The sequence below is a fragment of the Aotus nancymaae genome, unplaced genomic scaffold (genome assembly GCF_030222135.1).
Source record: "Aotus nancymaae isolate 86718 unplaced genomic scaffold, 86718_ANA_hifiasm-v0.15.2.pri h1tg000030l, whole genome shotgun sequence".
In the NCBI taxonomy this organism is placed as follows: domain Eukaryota; kingdom Metazoa; phylum Chordata; class Mammalia; order Primates; family Aotidae; genus Aotus; species Aotus nancymaae.
In genome coordinates this window covers 20090469-20112964 of record NW_026988443.1, presented here as the reverse complement: position 1 = coordinate 20112964, position 22496 = coordinate 20090469, and positions in this window count along the sequence as shown.

The following is a 22496-nucleotide window of genomic DNA, read 5'->3' as shown; positions in this document are numbered from 1 at the left end:
ATGTGCCAGCCAAGACCATAGGGCCTGAATTATTTTGCTTACTTGCCTTGTTTTACATCAGACCCACACACACACACCCCAACCTATCTATCTTCTATGCTCACACTGCCTGGGTCACCGTCAGGTCAAGGCTGGTCATCATCAAGGTTGATCTTTATGGAACAGGAAGCTCTTCCATAGTCACAGTTTACTGCAATCATTAGTCGGGTGCTCAGGAAAAGCAATCAATAGTGACAGAGTAATCAGAGGAAGGCTGCAGGGGGCCCAGAGCAGTCAGGAACACAAGTATGGCCTGGATGTGACTCAGAGATTGACTGCTCCTGCCTCATATGCTTTCTACATGGAATTTAAGAAGATGAGAGTGCTGGACGTTACACTTCTCCAAAACCAGCAGACGTAGGACATTCTTCATGAAGGAGGCATTGGAAACATTCTATAAAGATCCTTCCTGTTGCAAAAGGAACTTTCGGCACCTAAAGAGCCTAGATGTGACATAACTGGAAACTCTCATCTACTCTGCATATCTTTATTTTAAATTTAATTCCATCATATTTTGTGGTGATGCATATTTATGATGTTAAGACATTCGATTATATATACAGATATATATATAACTCAGTCATAAACAAGCATTAAATGAAGCATTCATATCTCCCCATTCCTCAAATATGTTGCTACATGTTTCTGGGATCACTCCTCCCTCTCTTTTCTCTGAGGTCACTAAAGAAGAAACCTAGAAAGTAGAATGTGAGCCATCCTACTTAATTTGGGAGATTTATATCTTTATGAAAATAAAGCTGTTTTTTGATTGTTTGTTTTAAACATGACTTACTAACACTAATGCCAGATATAAATGCACAAATCATAAGATTTTTTTTTTTCAAGCAGAGACTTTTCCTGAATGTCTGGCATTTTCTCTAGTGCTACGGACATTGAATCCTTCTATTCTAAATGACCTTCCTCTTCTGCTTAGAGGGTGGGAGATGGTGCCTTTGCTCAAAGGCTGGTCAAGGGCCAGTTATGGTGGTGCAGAGGAAAGGACAGGTGGGAGGGGTGGTCCAGTGAATGATGCTGAGAATGAAACTAGAAATGCTCTCCTGGGAAACGAGAGACTCTGGAGGCAGAGGGCAAAGGCAATATTGCATAGTGAAGTCAAGACACAAATTCCAGACAGAAAAAATATATGAAGAATGTCCAGTCCAGTGTCAGGTATAAACAGAGGCAAGGAGTTAAAGGGGTTAAGAGTGCCCATAGTCTCAAAGTCAGCGGTCCTGACATCTGCCCCTCATCAGCTATTTACTGAGTTCATGTTTTGAACTAAGTCTTGTACTGGATGAGGAGGTTATAGCAGGAACATAAATGACTTCTCACCTCCTTAATGGCATTTATGTTCAGACAGCAGTGAATAAAGAGACAGGATGAAGTTGGAGTTTAGTGCACCCCACTTGGAGTGACAGAACTAGGTTCAAGCCTTGGTTTCACCACTCAGTGGTCGTGTACCTTTGAGCAAGTTACTTAATCTCTCTGAATCTGTTTTCTCAGCCATACACTAGGAGAAGAACTGTATTAGACATAAACTCTGCATGCTGAGTGCACGGTGCTGGCAGATGCTAGGATCATGGTACATGACAGCTTATGGATATGTTTTTGGTCTCCTGGAGGTGTGTTGCCCAGGGTGAGTGACCTCAGGTCTCAGATAAACCCTATGGTTAAGAGCTAGTGACCTTCGCGTGATCACTCTTTGGTAGCAGTTTAGCACACAGTGCTAGTCATTAAGATTTTTCCATTCCTCACCTGCTGTAGTCACAGGAAAGTCAAACTCCAGGTCACAAAGGTTTATTTGGGGCCCCTGACAGCCACAAAACCCTTATTTTCTACCACTTCAAAACTGATAAAATGTATTGGACAGGAATTTAACAGAGTCATTTTCAGTAACTGCTGTTAAATTTACCAGTAATAGCCAAGTGTCTCTTCTTCCTTCTGATAAACTAATTCCTACCCTTTACGGCTGAAGGGGAGATGATGTCTACAGGAGATGTGGGTAGAACCGTATAAAGCAAAGCTTCTGGGTCTGTAAAAGCAAAGCTTCTGGGTCTGTAAAGTTGCAGGTAGATGAAGCTGAATTCTCTGGGAGGAATTTCTCAGGAAAAACATGAAAATACCCATCTTTACATCATCGCTTGTTTTTCCAGTGATGATGATTCCATTTCTCTTGATGAATATATTGATGAACTATTAAGGGAGGAAAGAAGGGATTTATATGCTCTGAGATGCCTATGGGGTGATAAATGTTTATTGGTCCAAGGTTATTTCCTTGGGTCAATTTTTTGCTCTTTTCATATGGGAAGAAGGTGTCACAAACTCATAATGTCCAGCACATTAGCATTAAGTGTTAGGATAGGATGCTTCCACCCTCCTTGCTGGCAGCTGGCATTGTTCTTTCTCCATAGCTTCCTGTCCCTTTGGTATTTTGTCACTTTAAAGACTTGACAAAAGGAAGTGGAAAAGTGACTCTTGCTTTTGATCCACGTAGATGTGTTTTGATCTGGGGATACCACTAGGAATGTGGGAGTCAGCATCAGAATGTCTTGCCTGATTCGGTGTTGAACTTCCAATTGTTATTTTCATGTGCCTCGTAGGCCTTCATCTGGATGTGATCTTTATTATAAGTGTTTGCTTTTGAATTCCCCAACTGAAAGAATGAACTTCTCAATTCAAGAGTAAACCATACAATATACATTTTAAAAAACATTTTCTGGCCGGGCGCAGTGGCTCATGCCTATAACTCCAGCACTTCGGGAGGCTGAGGCAGACGGATCACCTGAGACCGGGAGTTCCAGACCAGTCTGGGCAATATGGCAAAACCCTGTTCCTACTAATAATACAAAAAATTAGCCAGGCTTGTTGGCAGGCATCTGTCATCCCAGCTACTCAGGAGGCTGAGGCAGGAGAATCACTTGAATCCATGAGGTGGAGGTTGCAGTGAGCCAAGATTACACCATTGCACACTCCAGCCTGGCTGACAGAGTAAGACTTTGAGACTTCATCCCCCTCCCCCAAAAAAACCACATTTTCTACCTTAATTAAAATTGTCGCTATTGGTTTGAAAATCTCTTATGTGTCGGAGACTGTTCTAGGCATACTAAAACATGTTATATCAAAACGTCACAGCATCCCTATAGAAGATGATGACATTATGGCTACTATCTGATGAAAGAAAGAAGGCCCAGACATTGCTCAACACCAAATCGACAGTAAATAGATCAGAAAGAGGCAACCCTGGAAAGCACTTTAATCCAAGCCAACGCAGTGCCTCTTGTCTTTATGCTTCAGGTTTCTGCATACAGATTACTCAGAGCCTGTCAAAGAGTTTCATCAGTCTCTCCTGTGCCTGGGCTTTCTAGTCTGCTCTAAGTCAACACTGGGATCGTGTTGATCTGTGTTAGAAGCTGAGAGCTTGAGCAAGCTGGAGTCCTCATTGCAGTAAATGATGGGAACCACCTTCGAACTTGCCATTAATAAACTGAGCTGTTCACGTTTCTCTGTGGCATAACTTGACATTTAGGCTGCAGGTTTGTAATGCCAATAAACAGCTCAGGATGTGATGTGAGTGGTGAGAGAGAGAGAAAGAGAGTGTGTGTGTGTGTGTGTGTGTGTGTGTTTGACTGTCACACAATTATAAACTTAACTGAGAAAGCTAAAGCTTTCATTAAAAGCCATCTGCTTTAATTTATTTAGTATTTTGGGGACCTGGAGAGAGTACAAATCAAGAATAGGCCTCCAGGGGACATCTTTTTATACATGAGCCAGTGATACTAGTCTAACTATTGGACTGCAGGCAGCCTGATTGTTAGGTTAAGGAAAAAAAAAAATGAATGAACAAATGTGGTCATTTGAAGAAATCAGACGTGATTATTTTTCTTTTGCTACGAAAGTACCCGAGAGTTCTTCCAGCCCCTTCTTTGATTAATATTGCTTGTGGTGGTTGCACACTGCTCAACTTGGCATTGTATTTATCAAAATTTGCCAGAGCAGACAGGCATTGCCATGTGAAAAGAATGACTGTAATGGGCACCTGAGCCTTGCAGGGAATATTTGGGCTCCATGAATGGAAGAGGTGGACATGCTAGGGTGGTGGACTCATGCCCTGGACTCTGCTTTCTTCTCCAAACCATTACATCCTCTAAGCAGCTCTTAAGAAGAAGGTTTTACCCTCGATCTTCCACATGAGATGACTTGCATTGTAGATGATCTTCAGGGTTCCCTCTTGCCTCTTATTTGCCTCTTGGTCCTGCCAAAGGCCAGAACCCAGAGAAAGGCTTCCGGAAGAGCTTTCTCAATCATTTATTTCCAAATGCTGACCCAAACTGTCCACTGTTGATTCATCTAAGGAGTGCATTTTTTTTTTTAAATTCACATTTCTAGGCACTACCCTGAGTGTTTTTGATTCAGTGTGTTGAAAAGAAAAAAAAAGCCAAAAGTGATTCTGATGATCCATAAGTTATGTAAAACCCTGATTTCTAAACGTCATGCTGACCTTTCCTGTAGACACTCAACCTTTGTCTAGGTGAACCCCTAAGCTAAATAAAGGATCATTCAACGGGAACCTAAATGCAATAGAGGTCTTTGCAGGGCTCTTATTACAAACCTGCAGTATATCATCCTAGTCCTCACACAATTGCCATTGCTGAATTGGATGGCAGCCAACATCTCTAACTTTAATTGAAGGTTACTCTGAAAACTCGAAGAATGAATTCAACTTCTGCATTTGCAGTAAAATTTTTGCAGGTAATACTGACCTGCATATTTCCCCATGACCCTGTCATAATGGACCAGAAAAGAAGTTTCACTCAAAAATCAAGCTGCTTCTTTGACTCGGTTGCAGAATTGGTAAGATTTCTCATCTCATGTGAAATAAACCATGTTTCCTTCTTTATCTTGGATGCCAGGGAGCTCAGAGCCTTACCTTATTCTTAATAGCAGAAATATTTTAACCCTTACACTTGCCATATTGATTTTTTTCTTTTTATTACTATTAATTATTTGTCCTTTAAAATACCTACTGAATATCACTTTAATAAACCGTTTGAAAACATTTTGGGGAAAAAATTTAAATCTGAGGATTTGGTGAGTGCAGCATGACATTTGTGGGAAGTGGCATACAGGTCTTCCAGCATCCCACTGGAGGCAAATAAGAATATTTTAGATGGCTTCATTCATTCTTTCTTTCTTTTGTCTGCTATAGTATCTTCCCTGCCTTAGATTCCGTTCATGACCTTTAAGAAACTGATTGTGCCATTGGGCAAGTCCTTCCACAGCACCCAGGCCACATCATAGATCTTACATTGAGAATATTGTTCATCAGGATGAGCTACGTTTCTAATATTTCCAGGTTCACATACATAAAACTTTAAAATTATATAGGTCTATAGATTTCTCTTATTACTTTTTATATTCCACTCCATTAATATGAAAAATTTCAAAGCCATTTTAGATTGGAAGTAATTCAGCCAGATATGATTTGAATATGAAGTCTGATTTCGGTTGGTTGAGAAATATTGAGAGGGGCTGCATGTGGCTGGTCCTATTTCAAAAGCCTGGATAAACTCACAGCCGTAAAATTTGCCTTTCACAGAATTACCTTTCTATGAATCTGCAGTGCCCACTTAGGCCAGAGTTGAACATGAGAGCCAAAATCCTTCAGACCTTTTTCCGAATAACCCCGCAAGGGAAATTTTTTAAAAAAATGAATGAATAAAATAAAAAAGAATTGCAAGCTAAAAATAAACTCTGGCAGTGAAATTTACAATTTTTAAAAAGAAGAACTCAGGAAGCATATTTCACAGAACTGAAACATGCCCAACTCCTAATAAGTAGAGATAAATTCCAATTAATTACTGTCAATATTCCAAAAAAAATAGGGAAAAACAAACTGACTATACAGAAACATTTTAATGTAGTAATTTTTATAACATCAAAGTTTTAGAAAAATTTCCATATTCAGTGATTAGGAGTGGTTATCAAATTTGACATATGCCCATTGATTGATGCTTAAAGATAACAATTTTATTTAATAGGACAGGGGGTGTCATGAGTGAGCAATTTTATATTCAGTTTGATAGTCATTAATATAATATTAATTGAACAGAGAAGGACATTTTGATTTAAATAATGTTCATCCAAAATCACAATAGAGATGTGTCTACAGCTCAGAAATTTAGGTTCTTCTTTTAATTCTATTAAATTTGAGGAAATTATTTTATTACATTCCAATGAATCCCATTTGGCGTGAGAAAAAGAGGGATGAATTGTTCTTAAGTACTTGTTAACCCACAGTTTGTTGCATCTATTTTGTGATGAAGTCTTCCCAAAATCTATCAAAATAGTATGTTTTAGTTGTCACCAGCCTGAGGATCAGAACAGGGCAGTAGTAACTTTTAAAAATGGCAAAATAAAAGAAAGAAAGAAAAAAGTAATGTAATAATGCCTAGCACCAGGCGTCACTATAACTGGCAGTGGCACGTGAGGCCATATTATATGAGAAGACAATGCAGTGAATGATGCTTGCACAAGTCTGCTGTGTTTATTTTTTTGTGGTTCTGAGCTTCCCTCTTGTCCCTGATCTTTGCTGCACGGTGGATGACAGGATGCTTATTCGTGCTAGGGTTGAAAGAAGTAGAGTCCATACTAATGGGATCAGAGCACTTTCTCTGCAAAGTCACACCAACAGGCCTGACTGTGCTGACCTTGCAACATATAAAGTCAGGCTGCTAACAGGAAACACAGGGCAATTTCTGACTTGCCTTTAAGTCCACTGTCATCCAATGTCGGGAATGAACCTCATTACCATCTCAGAAACAGAGCTACCAGGTTGCAACTCTTTCTTCCTCCTGCTGATACAGGAGGTAGCATGCAAGTCTTTCTTCTCTGGGACTGATGACTGCAATTTGTCTTTCTGGGGCTTCCACTGCCGCTCAGGCAGGCAGCAGCTGGACCTGAGAAGCTCTCCTGATGCTTCCAAGTCAGCAGATTGCTTCTGGGCTGGCCACGCTTCAGTGCCTTCCTGTTAAATACTGTATTGATTTTAGGACTTTCTTACTTCCATGCAGCTCAGGACCCATAGCTGGCTGGGATAGGAAAGTGGGGAGGAAAGGTGTAATGAGGAGAGCTGCTCAGCAGGGTTGCACACACAGCCATAAGCGATCTGATGCTACCAATTTATTTTATTTATTTAACAAGTGTAATAAGACATGGCCTCCAGTTTGACAGAGGACTCGGTGGGAAGAGAGACCTAGGGGTGAATCTGTGGATATGAGGGTTAAATTTACAGAAGACACACAAAGACGCTACATTAAGAAGGAACAGCAAGGGATTACAGTTATGGGAAGCAAAAAAAAATAGGTTGTATTAAGAAGGAACAAGGCGTCAACCAAATGAAATTCCCTTTTGCTCTGCAGGACACCACTGCCACCCTGCTATTTCATCAGCTCCCACCTAGAGGACTGAAGTCATCTTCAGGCATCCCTCCCTATGGCCCTGTATTTCCCCTCCTAACTCTATTTCTCCAGGCAATTGCCAGGCATCCTTTTAAAAAATTGTAGTAAAATGCATATAATACAAAATTTACCATTTCAACCATTTTAAAGTGCAAAGTTTGGTGACATTAAATATATCCTAAACATTTTGTAACCATCATTACTAATTACATAACTTAGAACTCTAATTCATCACCCCAAAAGGAAGCCTTGCCCCTACTAAACAGTCACTCCCCATTCTTCCTCTCCCCCATTCCTGAAAACCACTAATCTGCTTCCTGTCTCTATGGATTGGCCTATTCTAGACATTTCATATAAATGGAATTATACAGTATGTGGTCTTCTGTGTCTGGCTTTTTTCACTTAGCATAATGTGTTTAATGTTCATCCATAGTGTAGCATGTAAAAGATATGGAGAAATTAGAACCCCCATACATTGATGATAGGAATGTAAAATGGTTCAGTCACTGTGGGTAAGTTTGGCAATTCCTTAATAAGTCAAACATCTACTGCATGACCCAGCAATTCTACTCTTAGGTATATACTCAAAATAACTGAAATCAGACCAGGAGCGGTGCCTCATATAATCCCAGCACTTTGGGAGGTCAAGGCAGGCTAATCACAAGGTCAGGAGATTGAGGCCATCCTGGCCAACATGGTGAAACCCCATCTCTACTAAAATACAAAAATTATCCGGGCATGGTGGCACACACCTGTAGTCCAAGTTACTTGAGAGGCTGAGGTAGGGGAATTGCTTGAGCCCGGGAGGCGGAGGTTGCAGTGAGCTGAGATTACACCACTGCATTCCAGCCTGGCAACAGAGCAAGATTCCCTTAACAAAAAAAAAAAGAATTGAAATCAGAAATGTAAGTGTATACCAATGTTCATGGCAGCACTATTCATCATAGCTAAAAGGTGCAACCAATCCACATATCTATCAATTGATTAATGGATAAAAAAAGTGTAGCATATCCAGACATTCCTTTGAACAAATCATATCACTTTCTTGCTCAAACTCTTCAGTGGCTTTCCCTTGCATTTTGTGTTAGACAGGATTGGATCATCCATGGTTACAGGGTCTCAGGTTATGCAGCCCACTCAACCTTTCCAACATGCTCTCACGTTAGTCCTCCCTTTCTCATCCTCTTTCTCTCTTTCTCTTCTTTTTTCTTTCTGTTTTTTTTTTTTTTTTTTTTTTTTTTTTAATGGAATCTTACTCTGTTGCCAGGCTGGAGTACAGTGGAGCAATTTCAGCTCACTGCAACCTCCACCTCCCAGGTTCAAATGACTCTTCTGCCTCAGCCTCCCAAGTAGCTGGGACTACAGGCACCTACCACCACACCCGGCTAATTTTTTATTTTTAACAGAGATGCCATTTCACTATGTTGGCCAGGATGGTATCAATCCCTTGACCTCATGATCTGCCCGCTGTGGCCTCCTGAAGTACTGGGATTACAGGTGTGAGCCACTGTGCCTGGCCTCTCATCACCTTGATATGCAATTTCTTAAAACTTTCAAGCCCTCTCCTGACTCCGGGTCTTTTGGTGATGGTGTGTCCTCAGTTTTCTTACATGCACCTAAACTACCACCTCTGTTATTTTTCTATTTCCATGCCCTGTGAATGTCCCTTCAAAACACTTCATTTTGTTAATCAGTTGTTTATTTTTTCAATGCCTGTTTTCCCAAGCTCCCTGTGAATGGTAAAGTGTGTCTGGATTTCCTTTACAGAGCATACAGTGTCTGGAGCAGAGCTGGGTACCTAGTAGTTGCTCAATAAATACTTGTTGCATGCATGCATGAATAATTACTTCTTTAATATTCTAAGGTTAATTTATTTTTTAGTTTATTTTTATTTTATTTTACTTTAAGTTCTAGGATACATGTGCAGAATGTGCAGGTTTGTTACATAGATATACATGTCCCATAGTGGTTTACTGTACCTATCAACCCATCAACTAGGTTTTAAGCACCGCATCCATTAGGTATTTGTCCTAATGCTCTAATTCCCCTTCCCCCCTGGCATTGCAGCACTATTTACAATAGCAAAGACTGGGAATAATTACTTTTGATTAGTTTTTGGCAGATGGCAGATTAGTCAGGCAACAGCTTCTATGTAATACGTGGAAATCAGGAGGTTAAAAATCAAGAGGTTAGGGCTGGCTAATTTGCTAGAGAGGCAGGATCAGTGTCTATGTGGAGGAGCAATGATAGTTCAATTTTTTGAAAATTTTGGCATGTTTAAGACTCAGCATGGCTGTGGATTCTGAAGACACGTCAGGATTGTGAACACCAAAGTGGGCACCAGCCTTGGGTGATCACTCAGGAAGAGAAATGAAGCACCATGGGATAGGAGGAAGGACCCAGGTTTTACCAGCTCCAGCCTCAGAATCTCAATACATCTTGAAAGTGATGTTTCGAGTCACGTTCGCAGATGGTGAATGTTTTTTGTTGTTCATTAAACCTCTTATTATAATTTTAAGCTAAGTGCGTTTATCCTTCATTTCAGTTCCTGGGGTCTCAATAAAATGAATTTTCTCACCCAGTGATTCTCATGCAACAATTACATAGGGTGGTTATAAAGTACTGTCCATGTGGAGTGGCCAACATTTATTTGTCTTATTTCTAGGACATCTGTGTGTATGTTTGCATGCATTTATTAGCAAGTATGAATTGTCTTCCTGCTGCAGCTCAGACCACATGAAATGAAATCACTTTGGCAACTTTTTAAACATTTTAGTTCTTGACATGACCAAGGCCCCCATATGAGAATCAATGCTGTATGGGTATGAGGCCTGTGCTCTGTGTTTTCTACGAGTCTCCTGCTGGTTTTCATGCATGGCAGAGGTTCAGGATCACAGCCCTCCTGTGTGCACTATCCTAGCCAAGGGGGAACAGCCTCTGCTCTCCAACATCAGACACTTCTTCTAGAGAACCTATTGTCCTCTCCAGAGTAGGTTTTGGTGTTCTCTCTGTGTACTCCCTGTCTGCTGCGCCCGTTCAACTATGGGCTATGGTACATTTGTAAACACATCTCCTTCAGTGTACTGTGAGCTCCCTGGGGAAACTTCCTGTGCCTCCCATTACACCCCTGCCCTGTATTCTTTCTGCTCGGTATCTCAGTCCAAGCATGGCATTGCAGTATGCACTTGAGAGATGTTTAAAGAATAATGAATGAATCAACCAATTGATAAGGGATCAATAACCATTCCTCTTTTCAATGTAAAGAGGAAGGAAGAAAGACATGTCATAAATAATGGGAGGGAGGGCAGTGACTGAGCAGAGGTGGTTAAGAAATTGGGCAGAGGAAGCACTTAGTGTGGGAATAAGAAAGGAGGCAGAGAGAGCCAAGATTGCAAAACTGGCCATTGGAAGTTGAGTTCATCATTTTATCACTTGACTGAAGATTGACCCTGTTCTGGAATAGAGTCAATGCCAAGGGGCTCTTCTTAAACTCTCCTCCAATGAACAGTCCATCAGAGTGGGTGGAAGAAAGAGCTCATGGTGAGAACAACCTGATTCTGAATCCAGGTTGCATTGCTGAGTAGCTGAATGATCTGGAAAAGTTTTTAGCATCTGAATCCATTTGCTCATCTCATCTGTAAAACGAGGGTAGTAATGGCATCTACCCCACAGGGCTGAGTGAGAACTCTATGAGATGATGCACATAAAATGCACACTGCAGACCCAGTTTGTATTCACCCTGCAAGAACCGTTAACCACTATTGCTGTTACAATGGTGTCTACTCGGAGCCCTATGAGGAATTCAAAACCCTTGGATTCTGCCTCTGCGGTACTTCCCATGTTTCTTTCCAACTTTTATTTTAATAGCAAGAAGATCTCTATATATTTCTTTTCATTTGCTGCCACGAGAGATTTGCTGATAGTCATCCATTTGTATTTATGCCTAAGGCTTACTGCTTTAATTTGGTCTTTACCTCATTTTCAAGTTTGTTGTAATTATGTTCTCAGCTCCGGAATTGTTTTTCTTCTTTCTTTTCCCCAAAGCCCTTGTGAACAGTACATGGAATGCAGGAATGAACCACTTGCTCCTCTTTTTCTGCAAATAATAGTAACAAGGACATGGGAGGATCTCCTGTTTATTTCTAATAGGAGCTTCAGCTCTTTGTCTTTTTGAGACTTGTGTCCAGTAAGGTTTGCTTTCATCATTAATTTCTTAAACCAGGTGATCTCACATTTGAAAGAGTCCAGTTGGATGGCGTACCAGATGGTGGCTTTGTGTGCTTCCTCCAAGTTTGCATCCAGTGGGGAAAAGTGCTAGACCAGGAGTTAAGATGTGATGGAGGCAGAGCAGCTCAACAACCTGTCAGAAAATGGAGAGGACCCATTCAAAGGTCACACAATGACTTAGTAGCCAAATCAGGTTTCAAACCTCTGAGTTCAATACTTTTGGTACTGTGAAAAGCTTGGCGATTTCTAGTCTAGTTCATACAAAATACCAGGGAAGAGCAAAAAGAGCTGGAAAAATGTATGTCCAATGACAGCTCTGTCCATTCTTAACTCTTAACTTAATCAAGTCGTTAAACTTTTTGACCTTGGGTATTTTTATCTATGAAGAGAAAGTAACAGTTCCTACTTGGTAGAGTTGTGTAAATAATTAAATGACTTATTGTGATATTTAAATAAGACTATAGGTTGGCCACGGTGACTCACACCTATAATTGTAGCACTTTGGGAAGCTGAGGTGAGTCTATTGCTTGAGCCCAGGTGTTCAAGACCAGCCTGGGAATGGTGAAGCTCTGTCTCTACTAAAAATATAAAAGTTAGCTGTAAGTGGTGGCGCACACCTAAGGCCTCAACTACTCAGGAGGCTGAGGTGGGAGGATTGCTGGAGCCTGGAAGGCAGAGGTTGCAGTGAGCTGAGATTGTGCCACTGCACTGCATCTTGTGTGGTAGAGTAAGACCCTATCTCAGAAAAACAAAAAACAAATAAAAATAAAAAATAAATAACATTTTGTGTTATGCACTTATAGTGTTGTCATTTACCTTTTATTAAGTGTATAGTAAGCTATTACTGTTATTATTATTAGCACCTATAGAGGCTTCCTAAGTGTATAATGTGTTATGAATTGTACTCTGCTTGGGTGTTAATCCCAGCTCTGCTACTCAATAATAACTAAGGGATTATAGGCAAGTTGCATGGCCCCTCTTCTCTCAAATGGAAACAAGAACTCTCTGGCTTTGTTCTTCGAATTATAATTATAAAAATATTGTTATTAAATTATCCCCTGGCTCTCCAAACTTTCTTTAAAAACAAATGCTAGCTAGGTAAATACTGGCATTTAACTCTCAGCAATGACTGTGCAGACTCAGCCTTCTCTGATACTGACATTAGATGAGATTGTTTTATCGTGAGTTGTAAAAGAGCAAGGGCTGGTTCTGTTGCGCATGCTAAGCTAACAAAATATTATCCGCAGGTTTATTGCCATTGTCAGAAACAATAGAGAGGAAGAAAAATGTTACCACGACCCCCATAATAACTCTCCCCCAAAGAGTTGACAAAGGGGACTTACCGTTAACACTGGTGTTACTGCTTCTGCTGGAAGAGGGCTTGCCTGTCCCTCTGTGTCTCCTCCAGGGCGTGCAATGGGCTGGAGTCCATCCCAGCTTATGGCCTTCCATTATTACTAATGGTGAGAACTGACCGGAGTAGGTAAGTCACCATTTGATTATTCCATTTTTTAAGAAAGTGTCTCCCACAATCATATCAAGCGCCATGTTTTCCCATGGGTGTCCCTTCCATTTGTTTTTTAATGAAATACTTGGATTGAGAAATTGCTTCTCTGTCCAGTCCTTTTTCCTTCTCCAACATGGTGAAATAAATGGTTTAGGGTCTGGAGGCATGATTTACTGACTTCATTTAAATTGGACTGGAGGTGATGCTATTTGCACAGCTGTTTTTTGTGCTGTGCCTACTTGCCTACTCCTTGCCATATCACATAAGGTAAACTCTGAGTCATGAAGTCCCAGGTTCCTTATTAGAAACAGCATGTCTCTTCTAACCCTGTTGGTTTAAACAAGTGTGAATAGAGTGAAAGCAGAAATGGTCAGCTAGATTGAGCTAGAAAAAATCGATGACCTTGGACTCAGAACACTGGAGTCCAAGTCCTGAATATGATTTACAGGACTGAAGATTAATCACTGGACTTTTGGAGTTCATTCATTCTCCTTCATTCATTTATTCAAGCTATACTGACTGAACCAGACTTTTCTTCCAGATCCTGGGGACATAGTAGTGAATAGAAAGAGCAAGGTCTCTGTTCTCTGGATCTTCCATTAAAGTGGAGCAAGATCAGAAACACACAAGTCAATAAATACAAAATCAAGGCTGTCAAACATGCTTTCAAAGAGATAAACCAGATGGTAAGTGAGAATGACATTGAGCATGACTTTAAATGAAACGGCCAACATAGTGCTTCTAGAATAGGAGGCATTTGGGCTGAGACCTGAAGGATGATAATGAGTCAGCCACAGGAAAAGCTGCTGGCTCTAGCATCCTGGTAGGAGAAAGAGCAGAAGAAAACACTTTGGGGATGAGGAGGCTGCTGAGGCGCAATAGAGAAACAGAAATAGGTCAGGATCCTGAGCTCTGGGAGAAGTTTTGAACAGGTATGCAGGGGCTGGAGCATCTAAGCATTTATAGACCACATTAAGCAGACTGAAGTGTCTGGATCAGTGATTCTCAAACATGGCTGTGTATGGAACACTCCAGGATCTTTGAAAAATACCATGTTATTTCTTCAGGGATTCTGATTCAATTGGTCTGGGGGAGGGTGTGGGCATTAGAATTTTAATGTGTTCTAATGTGCAACCAAGATTAAGAATCAGCGTTTTAGACACATAGGAATTAACTGAAAGTTTGAAGCAGGAGAGTGACTGTGGTCCTCATCACATCAGAAACATCATTGAATTTTTATCCTTTTGTAATCGTGCATAGTAGATGCTGATCAAAAGGTTGGCAATTCTGAAAAATGTTATGTCACCTTACAGTTTTAAAAACACTTGACTATTTTACTAGTCTGAAGATTTTTTTTTTTTTTTGATGGGGGCAACATATGTCTCTAATGAATCAAAAGTTTACTTGGAAACCCAAATTATTTTCCTAGTTGGAGTCAAGTGAATTGGTCTGAACGTATCTTCCCCCATCGGTTAGGTCATACATGGCATCAGTATACGTCCCTCGGCTTATCTCACTGTGGAGGTGGAAAGCTCTTTTGATCCTCCTGGTTGCGGCTCTCACAGGGACACCATGAAAATAGAATGGGAGATTCTCCATACTCAAACAAAAGTGGGTTGGCCATAAAGCCCGTTCATCTGAATTTATGTCAAAAAACTACATCCTTTTTAAGCTTCAGTATCCTCAAGATGCCGTGGGAAAAAAATAAGACAGATTCAAGGTTTCCAAGAGGAAATACTGAGAAAATAGATCTGTGAGCGCTTTGCACATTTTGAGATCAGTGGTTCTCAGACTCAGATGTGCATTTGAATCCCCTGGAGGGCATGTTAAAATGAATTGTAGGGCTCCACCCCCAGAGTTTCTGATTCAGGGGGGCTGGTATGGACCCTGAATTCGCAGTTGTAACAGGTTCCCAGGTGATGCTGATGCTGCTGATCCTCAGAAGAGACTTTGAGAACCACAGCTTTAAAGTATAGATAATTATAAAGAACACTTGCTAAGTCAACAAAGGCCACAGGTGAAGGAGCAGATGACTTTATTTCTCTCTTCTCAGGATTCTGATTAGTGTTGTATTTTTCAAATGAAGTTGTCAAGGCAAGCTTTGGTTCCAGTGACCATGGCTCCCAAGCATCCTCAGTTTTATGAGCCAACAAGGCAGAGGAGCATACAATGGAACCCTGCCAGTCATCCTCTGCCTGCAGCTTACTGTTTTGGCCACAGGAAGTCACATAAAAGTTTTTTGGAAATATCTCCATTTGATTTCTCTGGTCCAGGGACTATTAGAATAGTGAGCATGATCTTGAAATTCTTGAAACTAGGTTGACGTCGTGTATCTGAAATGGTCAGGCTGTGTGTTCTTGAAGAGCAGTCGCTTTTCCAAACCTCAGTTTTATTACTGCTAAAATGGCAACAATGGTAGCTGTAGACCTTATGATGTTATGGTGAGGAGTAAAAGTTCAAATATAGTTCTGAAATGTGGAGAATGTTAAAAAAAAAAACCTTCTTATTCTCTCTCTCTCTGTCTCTTACTCTTAGTAAAGATATGTAGGAGATAAAAGCTATGAAATCCCCAGAAACAACCAGAAATATAAAAATATTGTGTAGAGTTGAGGAGGTTTGCCTGTTTCCTGGCACTCTTTCATGAATTCCCAGACTATAATGAATTCCAGAACAGAAACAGCTTCCTCCCCAGATCATCTCTCCTTCTTACTTTCTACCTTGTGTCTCTCTCTTTCTTATTACCTCCAGCACTGAACTTTTGTTCAGTTCTTCTAACCTGTAATGCACTGAGAATGAGCATGTGATAAAGGCCTTGATGAATAGAATTTTGCTAGGTGGACCTAAAGCAGGGGAGAGCCTTTCATTTAGATCAAACAGCATGTGAAAAGAAACAAAGCTGAGTGAGTAACAGCATGGTTACAGAATGGGAAGACATCAAGTGTCTCTTGGAAAAAATGAGGGTGCCTGAAACAGAGAAGTGAAAACTGAAGCCAGACGTACATAGTGGAGTGCGACTGTCAAGAGCCCTAATTATAAAAAAGTCTAGTCTCAAGCCTGTGGGTCAGGGGTTAAAAACTCAAATGCCTTCAGAGGCAGGGCAAAGAGGATCAATTAAAAAAAAAAAAAAAACAGGACCAAAATAAAACGGAAGGAATTGGTAAAAACCAAATTGGGCTAGTAAATGCAGTATAAAAATACTCATATGGAACACGTGGACATATCGGGGGGAATAATACACACTGGGGCCTGTCGGGGGTTGATGGAGGAGGGAGAGCATCAGGAAGACTAGCTAATGAATGATGGGCTGAATACCTAGGCAATGGGTTGATCTGTGTAGCAAACCACCGTGGCACACATTTGCCTATGGAACAAACCTGCACATCCTGCACATGTCACCCGGAACTTGAAGTGAAAGTTGAAGGGAAAAAAAAGGAGACAATTTAATGGGGCTAAAAGCTGTTTCAAGTGGACTTCATGGCTCTATGAGAATGCGATCATACTTTGGAAACTCTAGGAAATTTTCCAAATAATGACTACCAGGAATTGTTCAAATTTTAAAATTAAAATGGCTACAGACTTTAACTTCCCTCAAAGATACAATTTTTTATTAGGCATCATTCTCCTTAAAACTAAAAGTGCAAAAAACTGCTTGGACTCATAAAAATTAAAGAAAAATTTATAAAAGTTAAAAAAATACTCATTTGATCATTTATTGAAACTAAATTTGGCCAGGGGTAGTGAGATGCTTTAGATCAGGTCCCTAGAAGTTGATCCTGAGAGGGGGATCACAAACAAGTGGGTTATTAAGAAGGTGCTCCAAGGAGAAGCCAGCATAAGAATGGGGAAAGCAGGGAATAGATAAGGAAGAACCCAAGGTGGGGTGTGATTTCAGGCCAAGGCCCATGGAGGTAAGGTTCAGGCTGTTGCTGTAGGGGAGTTCTGGAGTGGAAGTGATGCTTCAGAGTTTTCTCCCTTTATTCATGGGTTTTAAACCCTTAAGCACTTTGTGCTCTCTGTGCCAGCAGATGAAGGAGTGACAGGTAGCAAAAGTCCATGGAAACCAAGCAAGACTCAAGCAGAAATTACGAAAAGATATGCAAACAAATCTGTAGGAAGTCCCATCAACATCCTGTATGCACCCTACTTGCAACCTGTGCTTTAGATACCCGAAAATGTTGAAGATGTTTAAACCAGACATGTCAGGCCAACATTCCATTTTAGTGCTTTGATTCTGGACAGTGTAGAGAATCGCCTGGAAGTGAACAAGGAAGGAGACAAGGAGACTCTGAGGAAGGCTGCCCAGCATGTCCAGGGTAGAGATGAAGAGGCAAGCAAAGCAGCCAGGTTGTGTGGGCACGAGGGCACACACTGAGGCAGAGTCAGCAGCACGTCGTCAGGAAAAGCTGTGGGGAAGAGGAGGAAAGTCACACCATACTCCCTCCTCTCTTTATTAAAGTATTTGTTTTGAGGAAGTAGAAAGGAGAAGATGCAAAATGTGAATCAATAAAGGAAACACAAACACGTAAACACACCAATTAAGAGCATCCCAATGAAGGGATGAGTTAAGGAGCATCCGAATTGAGTCATCCCAATGACTAGGGTCAGGAAAAGAGCAGAAGACACCAACTCAGTGGACAGAGCGCTTCCCGACTGCTAAAGCTTCCAGGGCCCCTGCCTGCTGTACAGCCTTGACTTCCAACTTTCATGCTTGACTGAGAAAATAATGTGGTCCTAACCCTGTCAGACTATGAAGAAATTTTCTCTTGGTTTTTGGTCAACCTTGCAAAAAGGCAGGAAATACTTAGCATCCTAGGCGTAGTTCACAGTGGTATAACAGAAGTCACTGTCCTGAAATTAGCAGTGAAATTATCACGACACCCAGATATGGACACCAGGGCTGTACTGAAGCTGTCAGAAGATATTCTTCGTAGTGTTGCCACTCTTTAACAGCATCATGAAGTGGCAGGTAGCAAAAGCCCTTTTTGTGAATCAATAAAGAAAACACAAACAAGTAAACACGCCAATTGAGAGCATCCCAATGAAGGGATGAGTTAAGGAGGATCCCGACTTTATTCACGAAAGTTCTATACAAAGCCCACTTTGTATAGAACTTACACAATTCTTACAGGTCTAGGGTTCTTTTGTTTTTACACTTAAATTAATATTTATTGAGTATTGCTTCCACACTAAGCACTCTATGAGATCATTTCAAAAACTTCTTACTTCCTTTCTTCCTGACAACCATCATTAGCTGAGACAACCCTGCTCCTTAAAAGTTAAATAAATTGGGATCTAACCCCAATCCATGACTTGAGAACAGTCCAATAGATTCTTCATGATTTCTATAGATTCCTTGAAGACTCCTCATTGGCAACTTTGACTTGGAGCAATGATATTATACCTCTTCTGAGCATAAATTCCTTGCTACATAAAATGTCATCACTTACCTTGATTTTTTACAAAACAAAACTTAAAGAACAAAAGTATTTGTCTCTATAGAAGATTTTGATGAAAAAAGGAGTAACATATGAAATCAACCAAAGCCAACAGGTTGTAACTAAATATTAGAGATCTCTGTGACTAAAGTCCCCTAGCCTACTTCATATAGATTTTTCAGTGGCTACATCATCCTAGTAGTTTTAAGGCCTTTCCCTATATTATTGATTTGTATTTCAACCAGTACCATCCATCTAGCAGTAGTAGTCAACTGAATTGCTAGCCATGTACTTCTGACTCTCTGCCTTCTGAGCACATGGAAAGATTACTTTTCCTGTCTCCCTCCTTATGTTTGGTGGGGCCAGGAGCAAGTTCCTACCAATGGGTTAAAAAAGCAAATCTCTTGTGACATGTCTAGATTTGAGAATTTAATTGTCTGTGCAAGAGCTTCCTGAATTCTCTTTCTGAATGGTATCTGCTCTATCAGCCTGGCTAAAAGCAAAGCCTTTCTGTTGACTCACAATGATTATATAGAATGAGCAAGACATAAACTCTTGCTTTAAACTATTGAGATTATAGGATTGTTAATCACCACAACATAACCTACCCTGTCCAGATAGACCCCCTCATTCTTGTCCTATCAGACTGTACTTTCCCTACTTTGGACATAAATGAAATCATGCAATATGTACTCATCTATGTCTGACTTATTTTGTTCAGCGTACAGTTTCAAAAAATAATCCATCTCATTGAGTATATCAGCAGTGTGTTCTTTGTGATGGTTGAATATTATTCTAGTATTCCCACTGTATAAATATACCACAATTTATCTATTTTTTTCTCCTATGAATACTTGGCTTTTATAGTTTTTTATTAATATAAATAAAGACACTGTGAAATATGCTTGCACAAATCTGTTCAAGGACATATGCACTCATTTGCCTTGGACAAGTACCTAGAAGTGAAATGCTGAGTGGAAAGTTAGATATATGTTTATTTTGTCATAAAGTGTCAGTTTCCAAAGTAGTGATACTATTGTACAAAAAACCTATTAGCAACATATAAAAGTTTCAGTTGCTTCACATTCTAGCCAATGCCTGATGTTACTAGATTTTTAAATTTTAAATATTTTGTTTGGTATGATATGTTATCTTATGGTAGTTTTAACTTTGTATTTTAATTTAGTTTAATATAAATTGAATTTAATTTTACATTTTTTGGATGGCTAATCATAATAGAACATCTTTTCATGATTTTATTGGTCATTGGTATGTATTTTTTTGGAAGTCCCTGTTCAAGTATTTTGTCCATTTTTAATTGGATCTCTTTTCATTTACTTATAACTCAGATTTTTTTCAGTTAATTTGGAGTGTTCAATTTTCAAATTTTTGCCTGCACATATTTAGAAACAGTTTGTGTTTGTATTTTGATCTTGTATCTTGTGGCTTTTTCTAAGTACACTTATTTAACTCTAGTAGTTCATTTGTTCAGAGCTTTGGTTTTCCTAAAATTGTATTTCTTTTATTTATTTATCTTGTCTTATTTTCTTTGGATAGAGCTTCTGAATCATGTTAACTAGGTAAGGTATGAGTGGACATATGTATGTTGCTTCTACATGTAGAGGGTAAAACATTCAATGTTTTACTATTAAATATTATGTTAGTTGTGGTTTGTTTAATGCCCTTTATCAAGTTGAGGAGTTTACCTGTATTCCAAATTTTTTGGGCTTTTAGTATTTCTCCCTTATTGTTAATGGATATTGACTTTAATAGAAGCTTTTTCTGCATTAATAGAAATGTTCATATTGTTGTCCCTCTGTTGTTCTGTTTTAGTGGTGAATGTCGTTCATTGAATGCATGGTAACTGACCTATTTATTATAATTGTTTCTTATAATACCCCTAAATTATAGGATAGAGAAAATTACAAAAACCAGAAATCAGATATTGCTATGCCTATTACCAGATTATTAAACTCTTAATATTCTGCCATGTTTCTTTCTCTTTTTTTAAAGAAGTAAAATGTAGAGATACAGCTAAAAACGTACCCACCCTCGTTTCATTCTCCTTTTGTAGTACTAAAATTGATGAGAATCCTTCATCAAATTTTGTTCTTTAACTATCTAAAGATGTTCCTGCAACTGAACACAGGATTATTCCTCATGTTTTTAACATGAGCATAAGTGAATCTGTCTTTGCTATTTTGAACTTTCAGAAGTTACTTTTGTGAATCCAGTGTAAGACAAGTATCTAAATGTATTTGATTTTGTATATGATGAGAATCTTCACCACCCCTCTTGCCCCCACCCCCACTCAATAACATCAATTCAATTGCCTATCTATTACTCACTCATTAGAAAGCCAACCCTGAAATATAGCAAGTATCCATTTACATGATTGCATGTTTTGGGATTCTAATTATAATATTGTATAATATTGCTGTGTAAAAGATTGACATATTTTTTCCCATCTCTGTACCAATACCACTCTGAAATAGTTGTTAAAGTTCACCTTAAATATTGTTAATGTTAGTGTGATGCTCACCTTTTTTTCCTCTGACCTTTACTCATTTATATTAACTTTAGAATAGGTTATCTAGTTTCCAAAATAAGCACTTCAGAATTTTAATAGTATTCAATGTAGTAAAGAGTGTGTTTTACTGTAAGTAAAGATTCACATGAAATTATTTTAAGAAAAATCAGCATATTTTACACAGTAAATCTTCCCAGTCTTAAAATGTTATATAAATATATAAATATGAACATACATATTTAGAACATATATATTTAGGTCTTACTTTATTCAATGTTTTCTTTTAGAAATATCTCATTGTGTTTTATGTTTTAGTTTCTGTCGTTAATATTTAAAAATCATATTTCTTAATCTGTTTCTACAGACACTATTGATTTAAAAAATTTATGTATTTTGACACTAAACTATTCCCAACAATACTGATAAATGCTCTCATTTGTTCTAATAGCTTATCTGTAGATACTTTAATATTTTAAACAAAGACCATATTATTTGTGACTACTTTTGATTACGTTCTTTCAGTCACTACATTTTACTTTCTTTCTCCTTCCCTCTCTCTCTTCCTCTCTCCTTGATTCCATTTTTTCCTTCTTTTGTTCTTTCTTTTCCTTCTACCTTAATTTACTGGCTAAGACCTCCAGAATAGGTTGAATAAACAATGTGATAATGAGAATTCACATCTTGAGCCTCAGTTTAACAGAAACGTTTTTAAAACATGACTATTTATTAGGTACCTTTGTCAGGTTATGGGAATTCCCTTCCATTTCCTCATTTCCTAAAACTTTGTTTATGAAAAGATCTTAAATTTTTTCTGTATCTTCTGAAAAATCATCTATTTTTTCTTCTTGAAACATTGAAATGTCTAGTATTTAACCAGTTTCACTCTTCAGTAAGTCCTATGTGATCGTAACAGTCTTGGATTTCTTTTATCAACGTGATAGGATTTTCACATCTATATTTTTGAGTAAGATTGTTTTATGATTTCCTATTCAATTAAATTATTAGAAATGGAAATGTTTGCATCTCTAAAGTGATTACAAAGATGAAACAACATATATGTTATATAGCGAGGTGTCCTGTGAGTGACCTAACTACAACATCTCTAAAATTTTGGCAGTTGAAAATGGAGTCAGATTTGAATATAAAAATCAGCACTAGTATTTTTAGTGATTTCCTTTGTTACTGTTCAGAGATTGGTCTGACATTGGAATTTCTTTTTCCAAGGGCTTCAGGGAAACGTGGGTATAGATTCTTGTGGGTGGCGGGGGCGGGGGTGGGGTCCGAGAGTGTGAGGGCAACTG